The sequence below is a fragment of the Urocitellus parryii genome, chromosome 4 (assembly GCF_045843805.1).
Source record: "Urocitellus parryii isolate mUroPar1 chromosome 4, mUroPar1.hap1, whole genome shotgun sequence".
In the NCBI taxonomy this organism is placed as follows: domain Eukaryota; kingdom Metazoa; phylum Chordata; class Mammalia; order Rodentia; family Sciuridae; genus Urocitellus; species Urocitellus parryii.
Genome location: NC_135534.1, coordinates 184,313,151 through 184,337,435, shown reverse-complemented (window position 1 = coordinate 184,337,435; position 24,285 = coordinate 184,313,151). Strand labels below are relative to the sequence as shown.

Sequence of the window (24,285 nt, the reverse complement as noted above, 5' to 3'; positions counted from 1 at the left end):
TTGGTCATATATAAATTACCATACCTACATTGTGCAGATGTTTCCAAAATACGTCAACATCAGTTGTATCATTTAGATATAGTCTTCAGTGATTTCCTTTGCCCCTTAAGTTTAAAGAGAGAGAGAGAGAGAGAGAGAGAGAGAGAGAGAGAGAGAGCACACAGTGACAGAATACATTGTCTAACCTCTGAGTACTTTGCAGAAATGAAATTTCAAACAAGCCAGCCTAGACATGAAGTTAAAAATAAATCCCTCTATGTTTGTAAACCTTAAAAAAAATTTCAATGGTTTTGCTAATTGTTTCAAGATGTTGGATGTCTTAAAGTATGCTGTAAAAATCCTACATGATGACAAAACAAAACTCATTAGCGAGTGCTTCCCTGTTGGGATTTCACTTTATAAAATATGAAATGTAGAAGTTCATGGTAAGGCAATCTTACAACTGCGAATTTAAACCCAGTATAATTTTAAAAGGGGAAAGATTGGTGTAATTTTGATACATCCCTGTTTTGCTGAGGTAGATCTGAGAATAATACATCTCACCAGGCTCATTCTCTTTTTTGTTCCTTTAGAGTGCTATAAAGTTAATTCAAGAAAACTAAAAGGATATAGAAGAAGCTGTTAACAGTTCTCTGTTTTTGTTTTCTATGCAGAGGGCTTCTGGGGATGGTACTAGGAAGACTTATTTTATTATTACATAATATTCCTCTGTGTGCTGTTCAAATTTTTGCCCTAGGCATGTATTATAGCCTAAAACATCAATAACAAACCCCCTTAAACTTTTGTTGAATTATCTCTGAGTCCCCCACCATAATGGTGTGTATTCCCAGGGCTCCTTAGTGATGGGAACTCAGTGTAAACAGGTGTCTGCAGAAAAGGGGCAGCATGAGGTGGGGGTGGCTCACTGGATCACAGAGACAAAAGATGGGTGGCTTACTAAGCAGGGAAGGAGCAGTTCACAGAACTGAAGGAAGAACCACGGCCTCGGGGGCCAGAACTCCAGGACACACTTTCTCTGGCTCTCATTATCATCTCTGTTCATATTTACTCCCATTTTCATGTTGGTGTTCTTCTCTCCTATTTCTCCATAGGGACCAGGCTGCGGGCTGTCCTAGCTGAGGAAACCCAGGAAGAAGAAAAAAAAAAATCTTTTCCCCCTAAGTCTCTGTTTCAGTCCTGATGAAGGATCCTGATTGCTTCTGATTATGTCCCATGCTGTATCGTGAACCACTGCTATTGCCAGGAAAAATGGTGAGACGTGGATCATCTGCCCCATATGTGGCCAGGGTAGTGGAATTTCTTAATAGAAGAGATCTGTGAAAGCTTCCTGGAAGGAAATATAAATTACCATACCTACTAGAGCCTGCCCCTTGACTGCCTAGTCTAACAAAATTCCCCCATAAATAGTATCCCAAGAAAGTTCCAGGCTAAAAGAGCCCAGCCATCATACAGAGACCTAAAATATATGGACCCCTTCCCCAAGCAAAACCATTTGAAATCTTTACCAAATGAAGGTAAAATTGGGGGAGCAGGGTCTTTCTCCTTCTTAAACTATTTTGAGTGTGGCTTCTCTTTGTTCACTAACTCTTGTCTAATTAAGGAATAGAATATTCACAGTGAAAAACTTCAATTTCAAAGAGAAAAAAAGGAAACACAGCAAAACATACAGTGGTAATTTTTCTATCACAAACATTACCTCCTGCTAAACAGGGATTGCAAAGAACCACTTCTTTGGTGAAAGATTGAATTTCGTAGACGCAGAGTGCAGCAGCCTCAGGTTCTCCCCACTTGAAGGAATCTTGCCAAAGTGATGTCCTTGTGAAAGGCCTAGGGGTCAAGCTTCTCAGGCCCTCTGCTTTCTCTCAGATACCCTCATTCCAAAACCTAGACCCCCAGTCCTTTTCAACAGAAGCCTTCTTACCAGGGGCACTTAACACACGATCTGCAGGCAGAAAGGGCTTTGCAATGACAGATTTGTAATTTTTTGGTTTGATGTTTAATTTGTACTAGAATGGAAACCCAGACTGTCTTATTACTATTTTAAGTTGGAAACATCATTTAACTCATTTTAGTGGCTCTTATCCAGAATAGAATCTATGCTGTATTTTGAATATGTCCTCTTTGAAATTCAGGTTTTAAAACTCAGTGGCCAATGTGGGATCTTCAAGAGGCGATTAGGTTATGAGAGTGTCTCCCTCCATGAATAGGATTATGACCCTTGTACAAGAAGCTTCACATAGTGTTTGGTTCACTTGTCCTTCTGCCTTTCTCCATGTAAGGACACAGGATTTCTTCCCTTCAGAGGATGCATCAACAAGACCTAATCTTGGAAGTGAAAAGAAGCCTTCACCACACAATTGAATCCACTAACCTTTATTTCAGACTCTTTAGCCTTCAGAATGGTGAGAAAGTAATTTTTTGTTGTTTATAAATTATCCAGTCTTGGGCATTTTATTACAGCAATACAAAATGCACTAAGAGTCTCTCTCTCTCTCTCTCTCTCTCTCTCTCTCTCTCTCTCTCTCCCCCTATTTGTCTACCTACAAACCTATCAATCAATTAGTTATCTATTTAATCTTCCTTCCTGTACAGGAAGTGGAAATTTAGGCCATAGTATTTTAAATACTATTATTTTCAAAAGCTCGTCCATGCTCTTAAGTAAAGGGTTCTTGGTTGTTTGCCTTTCTTAACACTGCTTTGATTTTTTTAATGTCCATCAAAGTTTTTTTCTGAAGTTTCTGGCCCATCCATTGAACACTTTGAGGATGAAGAGAAGGAATGAAAGGAACCTAGGAATAAAGTAAGAAGGGCCATTGAAGTGGCTTCAAGGTTGGGGCCACCACCTGAAAACCTAGACAAAGTGAATTGACAGAACCTTCGGTTAGGAGCCTTGTCTTTGTGCCCTGGAGTCACATTGGGCCTGAAACCTTGTTTGATGACTATGCAGTTTTCATAGGATTGAAAACCTTACATTCCCTCTTCCCAGGGCATCTGAAGAGCTAGTGTTCATCTTCATGGAACCTTGCTCATTATATATCCATTGTCCTCAGCAGTTTCCTTTCCAGCAGAAATAATGCCTACCCTATACCATAAGACTGCTTCTGCCAGTGGTTAAGTACCTGTGAGTGTTTCTACCAGAATTGTTTTGATAAAGGGAATCCCTAGGCTGTCAAAGAAATAATGGGCATGAATTTCTGTACCTGTACTTAAATGAGTTTGCTAAGCCCTCCAGGTGGCCAAACTGGGATAGGAATGAATGGATGCGTCCCCAGATGTTCTCTTTATTCCCAATCTGTTTCAAGCCCGGCAATCTAGAACTGAGTTTTGTTTCTACTCTTTGGCTAAAGTTGCACAGAGTTGGAGACTGGAAGTAAAAGTTTAAACAGCTGGTTCTCTACTCCAGCTTCCCCTCTAAGGTGAGGGTAGTATAGGGAGGGAGGAGAGCATCACAGTTCTGCTGTAGCCATCATTCCTGATTTCCTCTGAGTGTTCCTTGTTTGCAACCTCTCTTTCTGGGCTCAAAGTATTCTCCATTTGAACTGTTTAGTTGCTAGGAAGGAAAGTCCCTTGAATTAGCTCAAGTAAAATGGCCTGTTTATCTGTATTGCTACAACAACCAATATCCTGTACAAGGAGACAATGCTGTAGACATTGAGGTAGAAGACGTGAAGTACATTTGAGCCTAAGAGGGAATGTAAAAGAGAAAATAAAGAAATAAGGCTGTTATTTTTATAAGAGCTTTTCTTCTTTTATCTTGGTTTCTATTTGGATTTTTCTTTTCTCTGCAGAGGCTACATTTGCCCCGATTGATGGTGCCTTTGACCCTGTAGTTTCCCCTTGGTTCCTTATCTCAAAATGGGGGAGAGATAGTTACTCAAAAGGAAATTGAAATGCTATTAGCACAGGAGAATAAGCTCTGGGAAGCCAAAAAAAATTTTTTTTTCTGATCATGACCCATCTATCTGAACTAATTCAAGTGGGATGGATGGTTTGCCATGTCTGAAGCAGGTTAGAGTTGACATTGTGGGAAAGTTCCCATAGGGTTGGATGAAAGTACAGATGTGTCTGACTTGTCTCAGTTTATGATATCTGCTAGATTATTTTTTTTTCAAAAATGAAATACCTGAAAAAGAATTCTTTCTATTTCCTTCAACTAACTTCAACTAAGGAAAATACATCTGGGAAGGGCTAGATTAATTATAAATGTATTAATGATTTCCTAAATAAAATAAGGGGTAAGGCAAGAGGAACTGAAGCACAGTGAAATTTAATGACTACATCATTCATAGGCAGCTATTGAAGGAAAAAGTTCAAAGCTATAGGGAGTTAAAATTCCCAGAATATAGATATGGTGAAATTTGTGAAAACAGAGTCTTTAATTTTTAATACTTTAATGATTTATAGCAAGGATTGGAAGACTTTCTCTGTAAAGAGGATGTTTTAGTCAGCTTTTTTTGCTGCTGTGACCAAAGACCTGACGAGAATACTTTTAGAGGAGGAAAAGTTTATTTGGATCTCGTGGTTTCAGAGGTCTCGGTCCATAGATGGCCAAGTCCATTACTGTGTGCCTGAAATGAGGGAGAACATTATGATGGAAGGGTGCAGCAGAGGAAAGCAGCTCAGGACATGAGAATCAGGAAACAGACTGTTCCACTCAACAGGGACAAAACATACACTCCAAAGACATGTGCCCCCCACCCCATAAACCCACTACTTCCTCCAGCCACACCCTGCCTGCCTCCAGTTACCACCCAGTTAATCCATTCAAATGAATTAATGCACTGATTAGATTAAAGCTCTCAGAACCCAGTTGTTTCACCTGTAAATTTTCTTGCCTTTTCCTCACACATGAGCTTTCAGGAGAATACCTCATATCTAAACCATAACAGAGAAAGAGAATTAATATTTTAGACTTTGCAGGTCATGTGATCTCTATCACAACTGTTCCACACTGCTGTTGTTAGGTGAAAACAACCACAGGAAATATGGAAATAAATGTGTCAGTGTTCAAAACAAAAACAAAAACAAACCCCCCAAAACTTCGGCCCTTGAATCAAATTCATTCTACTCCTGTTTTTATTAGCGGTATAATGGATTTAATTCAAGGGCCATAGTTTGCTGACCCCTTTATTAATGAGATAGGGGTCACCATAAACACAGAGGTTTACTGTTTATATTTTAACAAAGCATTTAAAAAGATTGTTGAATTCAAGGACAAATTTGCAATTTATTGATCCCTCATATGATGACAAGTAGTTGTCAGTAGTATGCCACCTTGCAGATAAAACAACAACAACAACAACAACAACAACAACAACACAGATTAAATAGCTCATTTCTTTAAAGTGAAAGTGACAATGGTGAGAAACAAACTGCTTTTTCAAAGAAACCCAGGGGGCATTCTAAAAAAAAAAAAAAGGCTCTGGGAGAATGTGTCCATTATTACAGTGCTTAGTTGTGGAAATTATATATGTCTGTTTCCATTATACTTAATAATTGTAAAAAAAGAATTTTCTAATATATTTAATAATCTCCCAAAGAATATTAGTGGGTTTTGATTTCATTGGTTAAAGAATATAAGTATACATTCCCTTCTAATCTGTAGTGATAATTTTTTATTTGTTAAAAAATGTAAATATACGTTCCCTTCTAATTTGTAGTGATAACATTTTTAGCAACAAAAATCATGGAAATGTTGGGCACGGTGGCTCACGCCTGTAATCCCAGCAGTTAGGGAGGCTGAGGCAGGAGGATCACGAGTTCAAAGCCAGCCTCAGCAAGGCCCTAAGCAACTCAGTGAGATCTTGTCTCTAAATAAAATACAAAATAGGGCTGGAGATGTGGCTCAGTGTTTCTCTGAGTTCAATCTTCAGTATGTACCCCCCCCCCACAAAGATGGAAATTTATTAGCCAAACTTCAACCAAAAATTCTAAACCGAGGACAGAGTTTTTAAAAAGGGGTATTATGATTTAGCAAAGCAGCCAAGTAAGCAACTTCTTCCACTGGGTTCCTTTTGAAGCCTCTGGGTGAGGTTCTTTTTCTAGTCAACCATTAAGTGTTGCTGTGAACTAAATTTAGACGGCAGACCTTCAAATTGCTGTGTCACTAATCTTTAAACCAAGATTCTAAAAAGAATGATAAAACATATTTAAACATACTGTTCAAAGGCTTTTTTGTTGTTCAAGAAATTAACAGAACAAGGATAATTTAAAGGTTTTATTTATTTCTTACTTTCTTGCTATGTAAATGTTTCCATGTGTGAATTTTAACATGTAAAATAGCACATGTATATTATATAAATAGATATGTATAGATTGGAGTATGTATACTGAAACTAAAAAAAAAAAAATCATGGTGATATATTATCCCAAAACTCTGGAGAGCATCATTTAGGATAGAGAGGCAATATGCACAGCAGAACATCAGTGCGTTCAGGAGCCACACAGATCAGCTGTGATTAATAATGGTAACTGCCACTTGATGTTGCTCCTAAAACCTAAGAGATGTCACGTGAGATGTGTTGCAAAAATTCTCTCATTTTATCCTGTCCAAAATCATATGTGGGAAGGATGGCACCGCTGTGTTTCCATTTTCTCCCCACCTGGCAGATTTCCCCAGATGCTTTTGGGGCTTGTCGGAATCCCTCTACCACTCTAAAATTGCTACTCGAAAACTGGGCTTTAGTCTCCCAGGCTCCAAAAAAGTATTAAGGCAATTTCTGTGTCATTCATTGAACAAAAAGAAAATAATCCATAAAATCACCTCTTCATATATACTGTAGTCATCAACTTTCAATTCAGCAGGGATGTTAGCAGGTAAGGATGGAAATGTCAGGTTCAGAAGAACCACAAACTACAGTTAAAACAAATATTACAGTCAACCCTCCATGATTTGGAGAGGATTAACTGTAATTGTAGGGTGGACTAGAGTTGGAAGGGTTCATTTTTCAGTGAGCCTGGGGTTTGGGTGAGGCCAGAATAAGATCATACATCCAGGGAAGCTCAGAGACAGTGAGTGGTTCCTTCTCATCCTGTCCCTTGTTGGAGCAGAGCATGGTGATCTGAGCTCCTTCCTTCTTTACTGCAGGCTGGGAGGAAGGGCTGCCTTTCTTGGACCTCAGCTGCACTTTTACTGCCACGGATGCACCCTAAATAGTAGAACGTAACCCTGAACATGGCTACTTTCCAGGGGAGAAAACCAAGGCTCAGAAAGATCTGTTTGCTGACAGAAAGTTAGTGTTAGAATGTGATTGGAGATTTAGCTGATTTAGCTGATTCAAAGTGTCTGTGTCTTGCAAGGTTTGCTACCACTTCACTTGTGGGGTTTGGTCCTCAGCTACTGTGCCAGAGATATTTTTGGATGGAGGTTCTTCCTTCTTTAAAAAAAATATTATATCAGCAGATGCCAATTCTGCTTATTCCAAATGACACCCCTTTGCTTCTTCTTTTTCTGCAACTTTGCTGAAAGTCATATAGATGTTGAAAATTATTTATTCCAATGTTCTCTTTTCTTCAATGAATAAAACTAATATCCAGAAAGATAAAGTAACTTATACTAACTTTCCATGGTAATTAGTGATAGTTATAAACCTGCTATATCTGAACTGAACTCCTCACATATTGGGTAAATAGGTCCCAAAATATAAATGTGTGTGATTCAGCTTGAGATTTCAATGTCCATAATTGAAAGCAAGAGTTATGATTTTCTTTGGGAAAAAAAAATGACTGAAATGACTGAAAACTTTGGTTTTCCACCAAAGTTGTTGAAACTTAAATCCTGTCGGGGGCAGTAGTTATAGTGTGCTAAATCCTGGATTTATTTGTTCTCACCTTTGCTTTGACTTGAAAAGATGAGCCATGTGATTTCCAAGAGTTTGGAAGCTTTTCTGATGCTTTCAATAAAGCAGCACAGAAAGTGTCTATTTTAGGATGTTTCTGGTTGTGAGGCAGTGAGTAACAATCACTGAACTCATTCCCATATCTGTGTGAGACTGAATTTCTAAAAGTTCTGATTAGTTCTTTTTTCTTTTTAACTTCCACCTGAACCTGTAGTTACTACCAGGCCTTCAATTGGCTCTATTTTCTTATAAGTAATGACTAAATTTACTAAATTTAAGCTAAAAGTAACAAAATTTTTTTTTGCTTTAATTCATTCAAACAATAAAAACATATTAAGTATTGAGTGTCAACTGTGTGCCAGGCCCTGTGCTTAGCCTTATTCTTGAGAGAGTCATGGTCTAGTAGAGCACGTGGCCATTAAGATATACAGCATTTGGGGCTGGGGCTGAGCTCAGTGGTAGAGCGCTTGCCTAGCATGTGTGAGGCCCTGGGTTAGATCCTCAGCACCATATAAAAATAAATAAATAAATAAATATGGCATTTCACATGATAAATGATGGCTGTTGTCATAGAAATGTGGGGGTACTGGGAACTTCTACTTATCCAGGAGAGTGAGGAACACACTGGAATAAATGACATTTTATCTGGGCATTAAAGGAAGAACCGGAATTCGTCAGGTGCGGAGAATAGGAAAGTTATTCCAGAGGAAAGAGAAACACAAAGAGTTAAAGAGGAATGGATCCCTAGTGGGTGGTAAATTCTTGGTGGCTGGTAATGTAAATGTGAATGACTGGCATTTCAACCTGTTTGGTTTATGAAGACTGATTTCAAGCTTTTAAAAATCTATTTTTAAAGGTAATTTTTAGAGCTAAATTGTAATTATTGTTTGGCTCTGTGGCTTTAATTTATTAGGCATTTATCATGTGCTGTTAACGGTATTAGGTGCTTTAAATATTTAATCCTCATGACAATTCTATGACAAAGCTACCAAGGAGTAAACTGAACCCGAGAGTTTAATATTTGGTCAAGTTCATGAAGCTAGTAAGAGGCCAAGCAAGATTTTTGCTCTTCAAACATACTTAACACGCACTAAATTCATTTTTAAAAACTGAAATTATAGTCTCCAGTATAAAGAATAAAACAGATCTTTAAGAATGATTTATTACAAGAAATTTAAAGTATTACATAGGAGAATTTGAAAGCAGCTAATCTAGCTCCAGGCCTTGAGGTGTAACTCGAGGAAGTCTCCTAGAGAGGTCAGGTGTCATGCCCATGATAGCAGCTGATAGTTGACTGCCCTCTGCTTCTTCAGACATTGCTCTGGCCCCTTAACACTGGATGTCAATTATGCACCTGGAGATGTAAAAGTGAATAGTAAATAGTACTGGAGGAAGAGCTCAATAACTTGTCCCAGGTTTGCTGAGCTTATAAGGAGTGCAGCGCTCTTGAGTCCATGTTCTTTATTTTGTTCTTTAGAGAAGCAGAGGTGGGAGTCAGATGGGTAGTCTCCCTGTAATCCTGCCATGATTTTATCAAGACCTAGTAAAGAAATTCCTTAAACATTTTTGGCGTCTCTGTGTTCCCTTCTGTTGTCATGTTTGCCAAACACGTCAACATTTATAAAGTATATTAGTAAGTTTGGCTTTGGTGGCTCTGCAGAACAGCCTTGAGAGGAATAGGCAGGGTGGGTTTTTCTTTTTCCTTTAACTTTAGTAAGTTATGAACTTGAAGTTGACACAATATAAGATATTACCTTTAACTTCTCACTTAAAAGAATATTAAGTCATTATTTTTTAATTTATAAAATGAGGAAAATACAATAAAGGCTAAAAACAAACTATTTTCCCTGCGAATAACTATATATCAGGAATTATTTGATTTTCATAACTCATATTCCATTTTTCCCTCTGATATTACCCCACTTATGAGTAACAATTCTTTTCTATGTTCCTCCTTGAATTTTACAAAAAGCCTAAATTATATGTTCTTCAATGAAAGTGAATAGAAATCTATCTTTGCTGGTTTACCAGGTAACATCAAAATAACTGATTAAGAATTAATAGTCTTGGTTATCTACTATTTAGTGTTCATTTTTATTTTTGCATTTTGATTTTACTCTTTAATTTTCTTCTCTTTATGTATCTTTGCATTCTTGATGCCTAACCAATAATATCTGTTTTTTAAAATTTTTTATTCTAATTTGTTATACATGACAGCAGAATGCACTACAATTCATATTACACATATAGAGAACGATTTTTCATATCTCTGGTTGTGCACAAAGTACATTCACACCATCTGTGTCTTCATACATGTACTTAGGGTAATGATGTCCATCTCATTCCACCGTCTTTCCTACCCCCATGCCCCCTCTCTTCCCTCCCACTCCTTGCCTCTATGTAGAGTGGCAGATAGGTTTTGCTGGGCTTATTTACAGATGAGGAACTGGGTTCCAAAAGGCTAAGGAGCTGTTGAGCTTTATGAAGCTCTTTGCAGATATGGGATGAAAATCCATTAAAATGTTAGTAATCACTGTCCCCCAGATACCTATAACATAGAGGCAAAATCGTGACTGCAAATGAAAGGTATAATGTGACATGTTCCCTGGGAAGTACAGGGCAGGATAATTGGAGGTTTAGCAGAGAAGTAAATCATGTTCCATTGGCTTTCTGTTAGAGAGGCTAGGAACTAGCTTATAAATATGTGAAAGATATGGGCGGTGGTATAGTGAGGAGGTGTTCCTGGAGAAGCATGACTAGAGACCTGGTGTTTGAGCTTCCGTTTCATTCTCGGCTTCTGACAGCTTGTCATTCATCATTATATTTGAAGGCTCAGCTTGTCCAGGCCAGTCTGAACAAGAGAAAAGAAGCTTGGTTTTTCTCTTTCAGATCTGAAGGTGTCCATGATCTTCCTGGGATCCTATGATACCCCAGAAGCCATGACTCCTTCGCTTTGGATTTTGCTTCCCTGCTTATCTGACTGCCCCAAATCTGGAGACTGCCTGCTCCCCAGTCTGATACCTGTGACCTTGCTGTTCCAAGAATACACACATGGATGCCATTTCCTGTCATCCCTACTGAACCCCACCCATTGTGCGCTCTCTTGACCCTATGCCGTTAACTGCTCTGGTAGCTCTGAGATGCAGCCCACCTTCCAGTCCTGTTCTCTCAAAATGCCTCAAGACCTATCCAAAGTTAAAATTGTTGAAATCAATTTGGTTGCACCTGATTGACAGGGAAGGACATCAACACTCACAGGATAAAATCTCCATCAGGAGAGAAAGAGATGGATTTGGGGGCTGATTGTGGTAAGTAATGATGCTCTGAGTCTATGTGACAGATATTTTTCATTTGCCCTTTGACCACCCTGACTTCAGCCCCAGGAGATTTATCTATGGGAAAAAAATATAAGACCTCAGCAGGCTTTCTTGCTTCTCACTTCTCCTTGATTTTGGCAAATGAAAAGCTCCAGCAGGAAATAAGAGGAAGGACATGGGAAGGAGGTCTGGACATTTATTTCTCTTGCTCATTTCCTGCAGTGTTACCTAGGACTGAATATGTTGCTAGACTGAAGGGCATAGTTCCTTTTAAGATAGTATTATCTGTTCGACTGTCTCTGTAAGTTTTTCGTAGCTGTCCTTTCTCTCATGGTTGTAGGCATAAAGGTAGTAACATTCCACTTAGTAGGTTCAAGTTACTTCACTATCCCTTATGGGTCCTTTTTTATGCATTTCTTATAAAATATTCTTTATTAAGATCTCAAATTATTCTAATCTGAAAGCACCATCTCTTTCCTATTGTGATCCTTTTTGATACATCTCTTTTTTTAAAATATTTTAAGAAAGTTCTTTATTTTCTCTTTCTTACATGTTTTAGTTCATATCAGTACCTGGAAGAAAAGAACTAAATATTTTGGCCTCTTTTTAAAAACTTTTATTTTGTGATGCCAGGGATTGAACCCAGTGCCTCATGCATGCTAGGCAAGCACTCTACCACTACCCACAACCCCAGCCCTATTTTGGTCTTATTTTTTGAAGCAGATCTTTTTCTTTTATGAAGATTGTTACTGAAAGATTTTTTTTTCACTGAATTACAATCTAATAGTATTCTTTTAGGTTTTTGTGTAAACTTTTTTTTTATTGATTGTTCAAAACATTACAGAGCTCATGATATATCATCTTTCAGACATTTGACTCAATTGGGTTTTGAACTCCCATTTCTACCCCAAATACAGATTGCAGAATCACATCTGTTACATACTCACATTTTTACATAATGGCATATTAGTGACTGTTGTATTCTGCTACCTTTCCTATCCCCTACTATCCCCCCTCCCCTCCCCTCCCATCTTCCCCCTCTACCTCCTCTGCTGTTGTTCAAATCTCTCCCTTTTTCCCCCTCCCCCTTGCCCCTCATAACCTCTTATAATTTTGTGATACATCTCTTTGACAGTGGACTCTAGAATCTGTCCTAACCCAGCCATCTTTGTGCCAGGCTTATGGCCTGTAAAAGTGTTTGAAGGACTAGTTTGAGGGAATTGTAACATTGGAAGCTCAAGTTTTGCCATGGGACAACCTTGTCCAAGTATGATGCAGAGAGAGGAATTATCCTCCCTTGCCTTTGAGGAACAGGGTTTTCTGGGTAAGAATTTCCACCAGTCACACTGGCAGCAATGGGAAGCAAATTTTGGCCCCAACCATGTGGCTTCAGATGTACCTGACCATGATGGTATATACCATCCTCTACCTATAATCTGTTGTTGCATGTTGAATGTTCCTAAAGCAGGGTGGCTTAAACAATAGCAATTTTATTACCTTTCATTGTGCTGTAGGATTGTTCTGAGCTCAGCAAGAAGGTTCTTGTCTGTGATCTATCATGCAATTGCAATCAGATGGTAGTGGAGCTGGGGTCTTCTGAAATAGGAATAAGTTAGATTATTTCTACTTCAAGTGGCTTCTTCATTCTTATTCCAGAAAGTTGGTGCTGGCTATTAAATAGGAGCAGAACTGAAGCTATTAACCAGGGGCTTGATTTTCTTCCATAGGGAATAATTCTGTATCTTGGACTTCATAGAGTAGTTGGAATTCTAACATGAAGTCTAGATTCCCCCCAAATTCATTTTCTAAGGGGACCCGATGGAAGTTGCATCATTTATTCTAACTGTGCAAGTCATACAGTAACACTTTGGCCACATTCATTTGTCTAAAGTTAGTCTAGGTGTGCCTAAATTTAAGGAGAGGGAGTGAATATCTAGTACCAAGTATTGTTGGGAGACCATGTTTGGAGACTAACAACCATCCTGAGCTTAGGGTGATTATTTTGGCATCAGTAGAGGCAGCAACAAGGATTGGAGGTATCTCTTTGGAATATAGAGGTTCTAGTGTAGATAAGACAATAGTCTTGAGAACAAACAAGTGATTCTTCCTTTCATCCACATTTCTGCAGGTTGAAGTCCTTTTGGAAAATCAGAAAAGGGACTGACCTGGGAGACATGTAAATCTGGGGTCTTAAGTGTTATACTTTGGAACACATGGCAGGCAATTAAGGAGGCAAAAGTATCCCAGTTTCATATAAATGAACAAAACAAGGTTCACAATGTTTCAGTTAGTAGTGGATTCAAACCTAGGCCTGACTTCTACCAAAACCTTTTATCTCTAAGCCAGGGGTACATTACTCAACATGTCTACAGTTCAGAGAAGACTAATAAATGTGTCAAACTAAACACAACTGGCAAGAAGCATTTTATATTGCAACTAAGCAGCACCTACCTAAAAAACTACCTTTGAACATGCATGGGGTTAAAACAAAACCCAGACTGAAGGCGGTATTGTAGATGGTGTGAATGGTGCCTGTGGATGGTACAGATGGGGTTCTGCCTTTTCTTCTTATCAGTGGGGCTAGAATTTGCAAAGACTGGGGTTTTCACCACTTTCTTTTATTTAATTTTTAAAATTTTATTTATTCTAATTAGTTATATATGACAGCAGAATGAAATTCAATTCATATTACACAAATGAGCTTAATTTTTCATGTTTCTGGTTGAACACAAAGTAGAGTCATACCATTCGTGTTTTCATACACGTACTTAGGATAATGATGTCTGTCTCATTCTGCCATCTTTCCTACCCCCATACCCCACCTTCCCCTCCCTCCCCTTTGCCCTATCTAAAATTCGTCTATTCCTCCCATGCTCCCCACCATTCCATTATCAATCAGCATCCTTATATCAGATGGTTGGATCTAGGTTGGATCCACAGTTTAGCTATTGTGAATTGTGCTGCAATAAACATTGATGTGGCTGTTCACCACTTTCTTATGGAATGGAACCCAAAGAGATAAGCACTGTGCTCCAACCCCTTCCCTCACCCTCCCCAAAGGCTGCCAATTGACAACCTCTGTACTGGATTCTACTATCACCTCTGCCAGTATATTGCTTCATTTAATCTTCACATTGCCCTATAAAGCAAATATTATTATATCCATTTCACTGATAAGGAACTGATTACAGAGAGAGTATGCAGTTTATGCAAGCACCTGCTTTGCCTACCTGAAAAAAGTGATTGTTAGACATAACAAAAAAATGAATATTAAAATGCGTGTCAAATATACATGGCATTTGTAAAGAGCTAAATGCAAAGCACGCTATTGTGTAATTTTAATTTGTTTAACAAAAATATATCAAAAGGTTTCTATAGGTTATGCACTCTCTCCATGCGGAAATAGGCAATGAATGAACCAGATGACAAATCCTTTCCTGTACAGAGCTGACATTCTATTGAAGTATCCAGACAATAAACTAAATAAATATGTAAATTATATAATATTTAGAAAGTGATAAATGCTGAAGAGAGACAGGAAAAGGGAGATTGGGAGCTATGAAGGGCAGGCACATTTATTAATAAAGTGGTCAGGGAGGGCTTCTGCACAGGAGAGGTCTCCATCCTTCCATGAAAAGTGCAGCCCACCAGACAAATCTGGCAGAGGTCTGTCTTTCCAAGGCCACCAACTAGGAACATATTTTCCCATTTGTAAAGGATTTTCAAATAATAAAGATATGACAGAGACCATATGTAGCCTGCAAAATTTAAAATATTTACTATCTGACCTTTTTTCAGGGAAAGTTTGCAGACTTGGCCCACCATGTATGCCATTGCTTTGACAACCAGCTCTACACAGGTGTAATCTGACAGCATCTGGCCTCAGATGTACTAAACATGCCTTGCTTTCTTCCCCCTGCCTGCCTCCATGGAAGTCCACTTGACACTCACACATGTGCAGCATAGAGATGTGAATTCCTTAACAGCCTTGAGGGCAACCCGTGACAGTGAAGAGTGGGAGTGATGGATGAAAGCCTCCCTGCTTCCCTCTATGCCCTTGCAGATAATTCTGGGTTGCTGTCTATATGCCTCTTCAAAAGGTCCTGGTAGGTTTAAACTCTGTTTCTTTCCCTGTAGTTCTTTGCTGTTGCTGAGAGCTCTTGTTGCAGGCTCTGCTTTGGAGAGGGAGCCCAGGCTGAGACAGGAGTGACTCCAGAAAGCTGACTCTCAGGCTGGATTCCAGAACTGGTTCACTTGCCAATCATCCTTAGCTGGTAGTAGGTATGATAGTGGTAATCCTGGCATTCTGGGGCCTCACAATTGCTGAAACTTTCACTAGTAGTAGATTAGTGGTAGATTAGGAGGAGGTACATGCAGAAGGTAAAGCATTGGATTATTAGCTTAGCTGAGACTCTGAACGGCATGGGGGTAATAGGACTGTTTTTTCTTATTATAAGGATTGTCGAGTTGGATTTGCCTTTTTAAAGAAACTCTGACAAAAGCAAATGATAGACTTTGGTCAGCTAACAATCAAGTCAAAATATGTTATGAAAGTCAAAGGGACTCCATGGCAGCTTTAGGGAGAACCTCAACTCCTGTAGCCTCAGATCAGACTGTAGTGAAAATCAGACCCAGGATTCAAGAGTGGCAGAGCTCCAGAAAAGTCAGAATGTAAAGCTAGCTTCCCTATGTTCACGCATAGTGAACACAGTGAACTCCTCACGGATAGGAGTTCTGATAGGAAGGGAGTAAGAAGCAACACCTTGGAGGGAACATATGGGGTATTGGACTAAGAATCTTGCATTTACAGCTTCCTATCAACACTGAAGGTAATAGAAGCAGCCTCTTTACCCTTTTTAGAAGAAAGCAATCTCCCTTTGATTGGAGCCTGGCAAAATTTTTTCCATAGACAAGTCCCGTGCATGATGATACCTGTACTTCTTAAGATCTGCTCTTCCTGGTGGTCATTGTCCTTAGCCCTCAAACTAGGGACAAGCTGCACCCAAACCCAAATGGAAAAATAATGCTTTCTTCATGAGGAAATAATGTGCTTACAAAAGAACTGCAGGAGCTGGTTAACTAGAGCCAACGTGACCTCTATGGAAAGGGTCTTGGGGAATATTGCATCAGGAGGAAGTAGAATATAAGGGTAGCAGGAGAATTTGTTGATGTGGGAGCACTATCTCATGACTTGGTGATTAATATCCTACCAGGGACAACTGGAGCTGACTTCATTACCCTGCTGGAGTGGCTTCTAAATGAAGACAGCACATAATAAATGACGTGGGGAAGCTCAAACTTCCTTGGCAAAGAACTAAGAAAAGTGCCAGAAGTTCTAAGAAGGTGGGTGTGTTAGAAGGGAGTTATTATGTGGGACTACCAGCAGACTATGTTCTCCCTCAGGGCCCAGAGATACCTGTATCACCTAAGGCATTGCAAGTGGATCATTGGCACCATCAAAAGGCTGAGTGATGAGGGTCCTCTATGGCCTGAGGTTACAGGGAGATGCTGCCATAGATAGGGATCCCTGTAATCAATTGGTCTGATGGGACTCCTTGAAGTTAGAGGCACTTAAGCCTTAGAGGCAAAGATAGATAAACAATGCCTATGATATTGTTTCACTTCCATAATGAGAAAAGAGAAAAATCAAGAGCTGTTGAGCAAGATCAACTACAATTGTCAAAAGGAAAATTATCTCTAAACCCATTTTCCAGGTTTAAGCCAGAACTTATTTAATAAGGAGAAATCCTACCATGCCATTTTAATCACATTTGATAAATATTCTACCTATGTATCCCCAAAAGGACCAAGTGACCATTTATGAGTTGAAAATATCCAGACCTTTTGTGATGCTGGGGATTGAACCTAGGGCCTCACACGTGCTAGGCAAGTGCTCTGCCACTGAGTTACACTCCCAGCCTGCAAACCTTTGGAGAACATTTTGATAGGTGAGGGTTGGGGCTGACTCTGCTACCAGGAGGTGGGATTTGCCTAGAAGAACAACTTGTAGAGGGTCTGAGTATAGAGGCCTGAAAGAGGTGAAACAGGCTGATATGTAGGGGAGAGCATTCTAGGCTGAGGACCTGTACATTGCAGAGGGCTGAGGTGAGAATGTCTGGTGTGTTTTAGCCGCAATCAGGAGGCAGACATGGCTGGAGCAGAGTAGGCCTGTTCCTGAGAAGTAGGAGGTGAAGTCAGAGTAGTGAGGGAGGGGGAGATAAAAGGAGTGTTGGGGGGGTTATGGTAAAAAATTTGTTTTGTCTTGTGTGCAAAATGAGAAGCCAGAGCTGAAAAGTAACTGGATTGACCAATCTTTATAAAAGATCACTCTTATATTAAAAATAGGCTCATGGAAGATGATGGCTTTGGCCTTTATGATAGCAGTAAACTGAACCAACTGAATTTGGCTAATGGATGAGATATGAATTGTTAGAGGAAGAGAGTCTGAACATATTTTGTGGCCTAAGCAACTGGAAAGATTAAGTTGCTATTAATTGGGCTAGGAGAGGAACAGGTTTAGAGAATCAATAAGCGTAAAGTCACTATTTTATCATATATTCATTCTTTCAATTAATCAAATATTAAATAAGTAACTATCAGGCATTGTGTTTGGCTCTGGGAATTATATGGTGATTAAGAACTTGGTCCTCCTAGGCATACATAGTTTAGTAAATACGTGGTTTACAGTTAAGTATGATAAATGCTATTGTGATTAGAAGAAGGAACCCTGAGATCAAAACGAAGAAGAGCAAGAGGAGAAGAAAATAAAAAGGTCTATGATTTAAGATGCTATAGTGCACCTGCCTGTCTATTAGCTCCTTTGTTTCATTTAGTATCAGTGAGTCTTCTCTAGACTTCTGTGAGGTAAGTATTATAAGAGTAGTGACTCTGTCTTAATGTTGTAGGAAGCGTGGCTTGGTTTTGTAATATGAAGAAAATATCTAGGCTTATGCCAAAAACCTAGTACATATCCCTGTGACACAGGTAAGATAAAGACTTGAAAGTCCTTTTTTTCCCCTCTCCTTAAATTCAAACCTTAGAATGTCACTACGCTCTGATCAGCTACTTGGCAGGAAATCAAAGGAATGAGTGCAAGGTGGCTTTGCCTCTTTCTGTATGGAGGAAGGATCCTCTCGCCCCAGCAAATGAGGGGAAGGTGGAATCATCAGTCTACTTGAGCTTGGAACCCAGAGTCCCCACCATGAACAAGAAGACTCAGTCACTGTGTGCAATTCGGATTAACATTTAGTCTTTCTTGGGAAAAGGAGGAAGGGAAGTGGGCAGAACAGCAGAAAATTTCCTCTTCTCCCGAAGGTAGGATTAGCTCCCTTTTATAGATGAGAGATTCCACAATTCATCCCCGCTCAGCTCAGCAGCGGATCCTAATCCAGGTCTGACTTTTCCTGCTCTGCGGAATTAATGCCAGTGTCCTTTGAAAAGAGAACCTGTGATCAAGTGGAGAGAAAAAGTATGCGGCAGCTTAGAGGCTGTTTTTAGAGGGCGCAGGCATTCCCAGGGGAGCAGACAGTGCCAGGACAAATGAAATTTATGGGTCATGTGGCTCAGAGGTTGGGCTTGCCAGATTTCAGCTCTTTCTGAGAAGCATTTCAGACAAGAAAACAAACTTAGATGGGTGAAGGGTTACCCAGACTTCTGACCCCTCTAAAATGTCTTCATGTGATTCTTCCTCAGTTTCAATCCACCATCTTTTTAAAACACTAGTTTTATAAAACTACTAAAGTAATTTTATTTTGTTATAAAAGTGAGGCCATCTATAACATCATAAAACATAAAATTTTGTTCAGAAGAATATAAAAATACTCATGGTACCATGATTTAAAGATATCACAGTGATTTTATTGGTATATTGCCTTCCAGATTAAAAAAAAATATGTCTATGTTTGCAAATGTGACATGTTGTTCCATTTCTCCTTTGTCTAGTACATTCCAAGTTTCAGGTAATAGAGGATGGTCTTGGGCAATGCTAATCCAGAAAGAGACTCACAATGCGAACACTTTTTTCATTTTGTCTTCCTCATCTGCAGAGTCCCTGTTGAGTGTCTTGCATGTCTAGAATGAGACTTTGAGCCTGTTGAAAAGTTGGAGAACAATTGAATAGAGAATCGATGCCAACTCTGGAATCTCCAAGACTACGGAGTCTGTTTAGTTTGAAATATGGGATTTGGAACCCACAGTAAAGTTTTGCCCATTCTTCTGGTCTTTGTGTATGTTCTCAATGCACTAAAGCAGGACTCAGCAAAGGGTCATATAGTCAATATATCAGGCTTTGAATGAACCATAACAACCACTCCACCTGTCAATGTTGCACAAAGCAAACACAGGGAATGCACAAATGAACAGGCATGGCTACATTCCAGTAAAGCAAATTTTATTTTTATGAAAGAGATGGGAAGCAGGAATAGGCTGAAGAGCCATAGTTTGCTAATGGAATTTACCTGATAATGGAAGAATATTTGGGAAGAAATTGTAGTATATTTCCCCCCCTTGCTGAAGGCAGAATATCCCCCCTCGAAACATGCACACATACATGCACACTCACACACACATGCACAATTACACATCTGAAGTGACACCATAGATTTAGTTTTTAAAACAATGGTAAAATATGCATGCCAAAATTTATCATTTTAACCATTTTAAGTGTACAGTTCAATAGTGTTGAGTATGTTCATGTTGTGCAATTATCACCACCATCCATCTCTAGAACTTGATTCATCTTAAAAACCTGAAGTTCTAGGTTCACAAAACAATAACTACCCCAGCGCCTAGCAACCACCATTCTCCTCTGTCTGTGAACTTGACTACCATAGATACCTCATATAAATGAAATCATATAAGTGGAATCATACAATATTTGCCCTTTCTTTTACCTTTATTTTTATTTATTTATTTTTATGTGGTGCTGAGGATTGAACTCAGTGCCTCACAAGTGTAAGAGGCAAGCACTCTACCACTGAGCTCCAACCTCCAACCCAATATTTGCCCCTTTTGATAGGCTTATTTCAATTAGCATAATGTCTTAAAGGTTCATTTATTTATAGCATGTGTCATACCATAGATTCAATTTTATAATTTCTTAGAACATAGCAATATTTCATCTGTATCTATGTCTTTAAAAAACTTCTGGCAAATACAATTTTTAAAGCCTGCATAATATTCCATTGACTTTGACTGACTGAAGAGGGATTCATTAGAAACCAAAACAACCTCTAACTGGGAGGAGAGCCTGTTGCTTTCTAATGACAAAAAATTAGACTAGGGACCAATACACTAGCAAAAACTACCCAGTTATGAATGAGCTGGGCACTGGCTGCCCAAGAAATATGCTCTCTGTAAGTGTGGGCCCAAAAGAGGCAATAAAATCCACTTGGGAAAGACTAATTGCAGAGCAAGCAAAATAAGAGAAGGTTACATTGTGACCTACAGGGCCAGGAGAGCTCTCAGTGAACTTCACAGTAAGTAATCTGGCTTTGTTGTGTGCATTCTCTCTCTCTCTCTCTCTCTCTCTCTCTCTCTCTCTCTCTCTCTCTCTCTCTCTCTCTCTCTTTAACCCTGATGAACTTGACAGGCAGAACGAACACATCCATCAGATAGATGATTCATATTTATAAACATTCTCCTTTGCTGGACATTTAGGTTATTCCCAATGTTTTGCTATTAGAAGCAATGCTCCAATAAGCATCTTTGTACATAGTATTTCTCTACATAGCTCAGCTTAAATTTATTTTATCTTCACCAGTAAATTTATCATGGCTATGAAATTTTTTATCCTTTGGCACCTAAGAAGCTTGAGGATCTAAGATGACTTAGCTGCTAAACACATTAATTAACTGGTCTTAAGGGGAACTGATAAGGGCTGACAAGAAACAAAATTTCTGGTCCTTCTTTTCAGAGTAATCCCTTCTTAGGGATCAAGCTTGGAGACGGATGGCAGAAAATCAGGCAAGACAATAGGGCAAAAATAACCAGAATGAAGGGCCCTGGGCATAAATACAGGCTGGTGAACTGACCCAGTTCATTGTGGACAGCATTGAGGGTGAGAGAGAGAGTAGAATAAAGCCTATTGATGAGTGGTTACACAAACTGTAGGGCTTTCTCCTCATTTAATGGATCCATAGTCTCTTGGACCTGCAAGAACCTAGAAAAACACAGTACTACACAGTAGTATCCCTGAGAGCCTGGATGTAGTAGATGTATTTACCCATATTCAGGTCTCCCTTACTTCCTGATAATATGGAAAGCTATGATTCCTAAACCGTAGGCAGGGCTATATGACTAGTTCTGGCTAACAGAACACAAACAGGAATGCCATTGAGCTACTTATGGGATGAATGGCTAACAGCCTAAACCTGACCCTTCCACTCTTCCCCTTGTCTCTGTATCCCTGAGGATTACATGTTAATGACATTATAAGCTGAAACCTCCTCCAGCCTGGGTTGTTGAGTGACTACACAGAGCACTGCTTTCCACTAAACTGTGGGATGTGTATTTTGTGATGAGAACTAAATATTTCTTATTTTAAGTTGCTGAAGATCTTTTTTTCCCCCCACATTGTTGACTTTCCTGTCCCAACTGAACTGATACACTTGACCCTATGCAAGGTCAAGTGGCAGAGCAGGAATTTAACTCCAAATCTCTCTAACTCCAGAGTCCGCATTATTATTTCTTTTTTAAAAATATGTTTCCCTTAATTGTTGATAGACCTTTATTTTATTTATTTATACATGGTGCTGAGAATCCAACCCAGTGCCTCACACATGCAAGGCAAGTGCACTACCACTGAGCCACAGTCCCAGCCCTGCATTATTATTTCTAAATCATTCAGGTGTCTGGTGATAGGGGTCTTGGGAGCTAATTGGTTTTGAGGTGAGGAGACCAGCAGGGTTTTGTAAGGTTTCTGGAAAAAAATGTCTTTCTCTGGATCAGAGCTGCCAGGTTGGGCACGTGCTTTCATTCCTCATTGTTAGGTGGCTGAGAAAGGCAAAGAAGAATAATGAGATGCAGCTGAAAGTTGGTAATATCCCTGTTACCACTGAAACTCAAGTCATTTCCTCTCCGGAATGATAATGCAGATTTATTTAATTTGTTCTCGCAGGTCCATCTTGCTTCTTCTGGTGGTAAGCAGGCAGGCCAGGCATCAAGAAGTCATAATCATCAGGATGGGAAGTTATTAACCAGAAGCAGAGTCAAATGACAGCTGAGAATTAACATTCTGTTGGATGGAGTTACTCTGTGTCTTGTATCAAATCATGCCCCCCAAGTCTAGGCCTTGAATGGGCCTTGAGTAATAGGTGCTCTCCAAACTCCTGGGGACTGTCTGAGATCCACTGTGGTCCATCAGGCCAACTCTTAATTGAGCTGAATTCTTGCAGGAACATTGTGAAGACTGAAGAGGACAAGAAAAGACTCTGGGTTTGCATTTCTGTTTTAGTCTCTTCCTGTATAACTTCCTGCTGAGAGCCATAGCCAAGTAGGAATGACCGCATGGCATTTTTGGTTGAAAGGTGACCCCAGAAAGCCATTGAGATGATAATGATTATGTTAAGATCTGCATTGGTTTGGAGATTAGACCCCTGCTGTCTGCCTAGGCCAGCTACTTTGGAGCTCTCCTGGGAATCCAGGAGAGTTCCCATTGGTTGGGGAAATGCGGTAGGAGGGAATTCTGGAGGAGGGATTTCCTGTTGGAGGAGTGTATCCTGGGAGATGCGTGGTTCGGCATTTTTTCCCCCGGGAGCGTGTGTGGAATGTGCTGGTGGGGTTCAGAAATAAAGTTTGTTCCTGCTTCAGTGGCTCGTGATTTGTGCCCAGCCAGACTGCGGCAACTTCCCTGTAGCTGCATGCATCATGAAGCTTTGCACACTTGTGCCCTTTCACCACTCCTGGGATTATTAGTCCTCACTGGATGCTCCATAAGCCCTCTTAGTACAAAGTTGTGGTAAGAGATTTAATCAACAGAGGAAGTATAGCCTCAGCCTTAAACACAGCCTGGCTCAAAATCTCATAAAAATCCCACTCCTTTGGAGGCATTAGAACAGTGGAGAGGTTGTCAGTGGTGTGCTGGTAAATGTTTAACAACGGGCTCTTCAGGGCAGGGAGATTTTGTAAGGTTTCCCATTTCTGTGGTGGAAATGAGTTAAAATGTGACACCACTGAACATGGTCTTGAGAAGAGATGTGCAGTAGCACATCATGATACAGTATTGCCACCACACACATAAACTAGAGATGAACAACTTCATAAGCATAGATGGTAGTCATATATAGTAAAATAAATAAGAAGTGGTGATTTCTTCGTGCTTGTCATTGATTTTAATATGATTTAATTAATTTATTTTTAACAATGTCAACGTTTAACAACTAGTTTGCAATAGTTCTGTTCATTTACCTATTGTTTCTCATGAGTAGGAACATGGCAACTCCAGCACACTACTGCTCCTGGGTCCTTCTCAGTGTGTGCCTGTTTCTTGACAAGGTCCAGCTTATGCCATGACTACCTGGGCATCAAATGTAAAGACAGCTCCCCACTGAGACCTCCCCATGGCTACTTTTTTGGGTTTTCTGTCACATAGCTTCTCCATCTTCTTTTGTAAGCTTTCTGGACAAATGTCCTTCTCTGGATCAGAGCTACCAGGTTAGGCACGTGCTTTCATTCCTCGGTGAGAATCTAGGTTCCCACATCTCCATATTCTCTGTCCTTCATGTGCATGCATGCTCACTTTACTGTGAGCTGCCTCCGTGCTCCAGGCTGTCGAATTTTAACTGTGAGCTGGCTAACTCCTCTCGCCAGATCTTTATGCGCTGACATTATTCTTTCATTCAGTCTTGGAACAACCCTTCTAGATGAGTCTTGCTATTTCAGAGGAGGAAACTGTGGTTCAGAGAGGGGAAGTGACTTGCCTGCATCCCAGAAGTCACCTCTTCAGGGACATGCTGCCTTTGATATGCAAAGCGCGGGCAAACACCTCTACCCCTCAGCTGGCTGCTGTTAGTTGTAGACTGGGTTTATTCAATTTAGGGAGGATCTGGAGCTCTTTTCTGCAAGGACTCCATCACAGGATCTCAGCAGAGGAACATTCAAATAGAAGAACAGAGATGGAGTTGAGGTCAGCT

The 24,285-nt window shown here is 39.8% G+C and overlaps 1 long non-coding RNA gene across 5 annotated transcripts in view; it reads left to right on the top strand.

The window, feature by feature from the left end:
- The window catches only part of LOC113175517 (uncharacterized), a 38,264-nt gene extending 18,831 nt beyond the window's left edge, over positions 1–19,433 (top strand). For 2 of the 5 annotated variants that reach the window (XR_003299983.2, XR_003299986.2), the window contains exons 2-4: positions 15,293–15,436; positions 16,369–16,498; positions 19,201–19,433. This is a non-coding gene — a long non-coding RNA (uncharacterized LOC113175517). Of the gene's footprint in view, positions 1–1,091; positions 1,252–2,288; positions 2,403–10,769; positions 11,147–15,292; positions 15,437–16,368; positions 16,499–19,200 lie in introns of those variants that run through there. The other 3 variants (XR_003299984.2, XR_003299985.2, XR_013343521.1) reach the window with 3 other exon arrangements.
- The last annotated feature ends 4,852 nt before the right edge of the window (positions 19,434–24,285 follow it).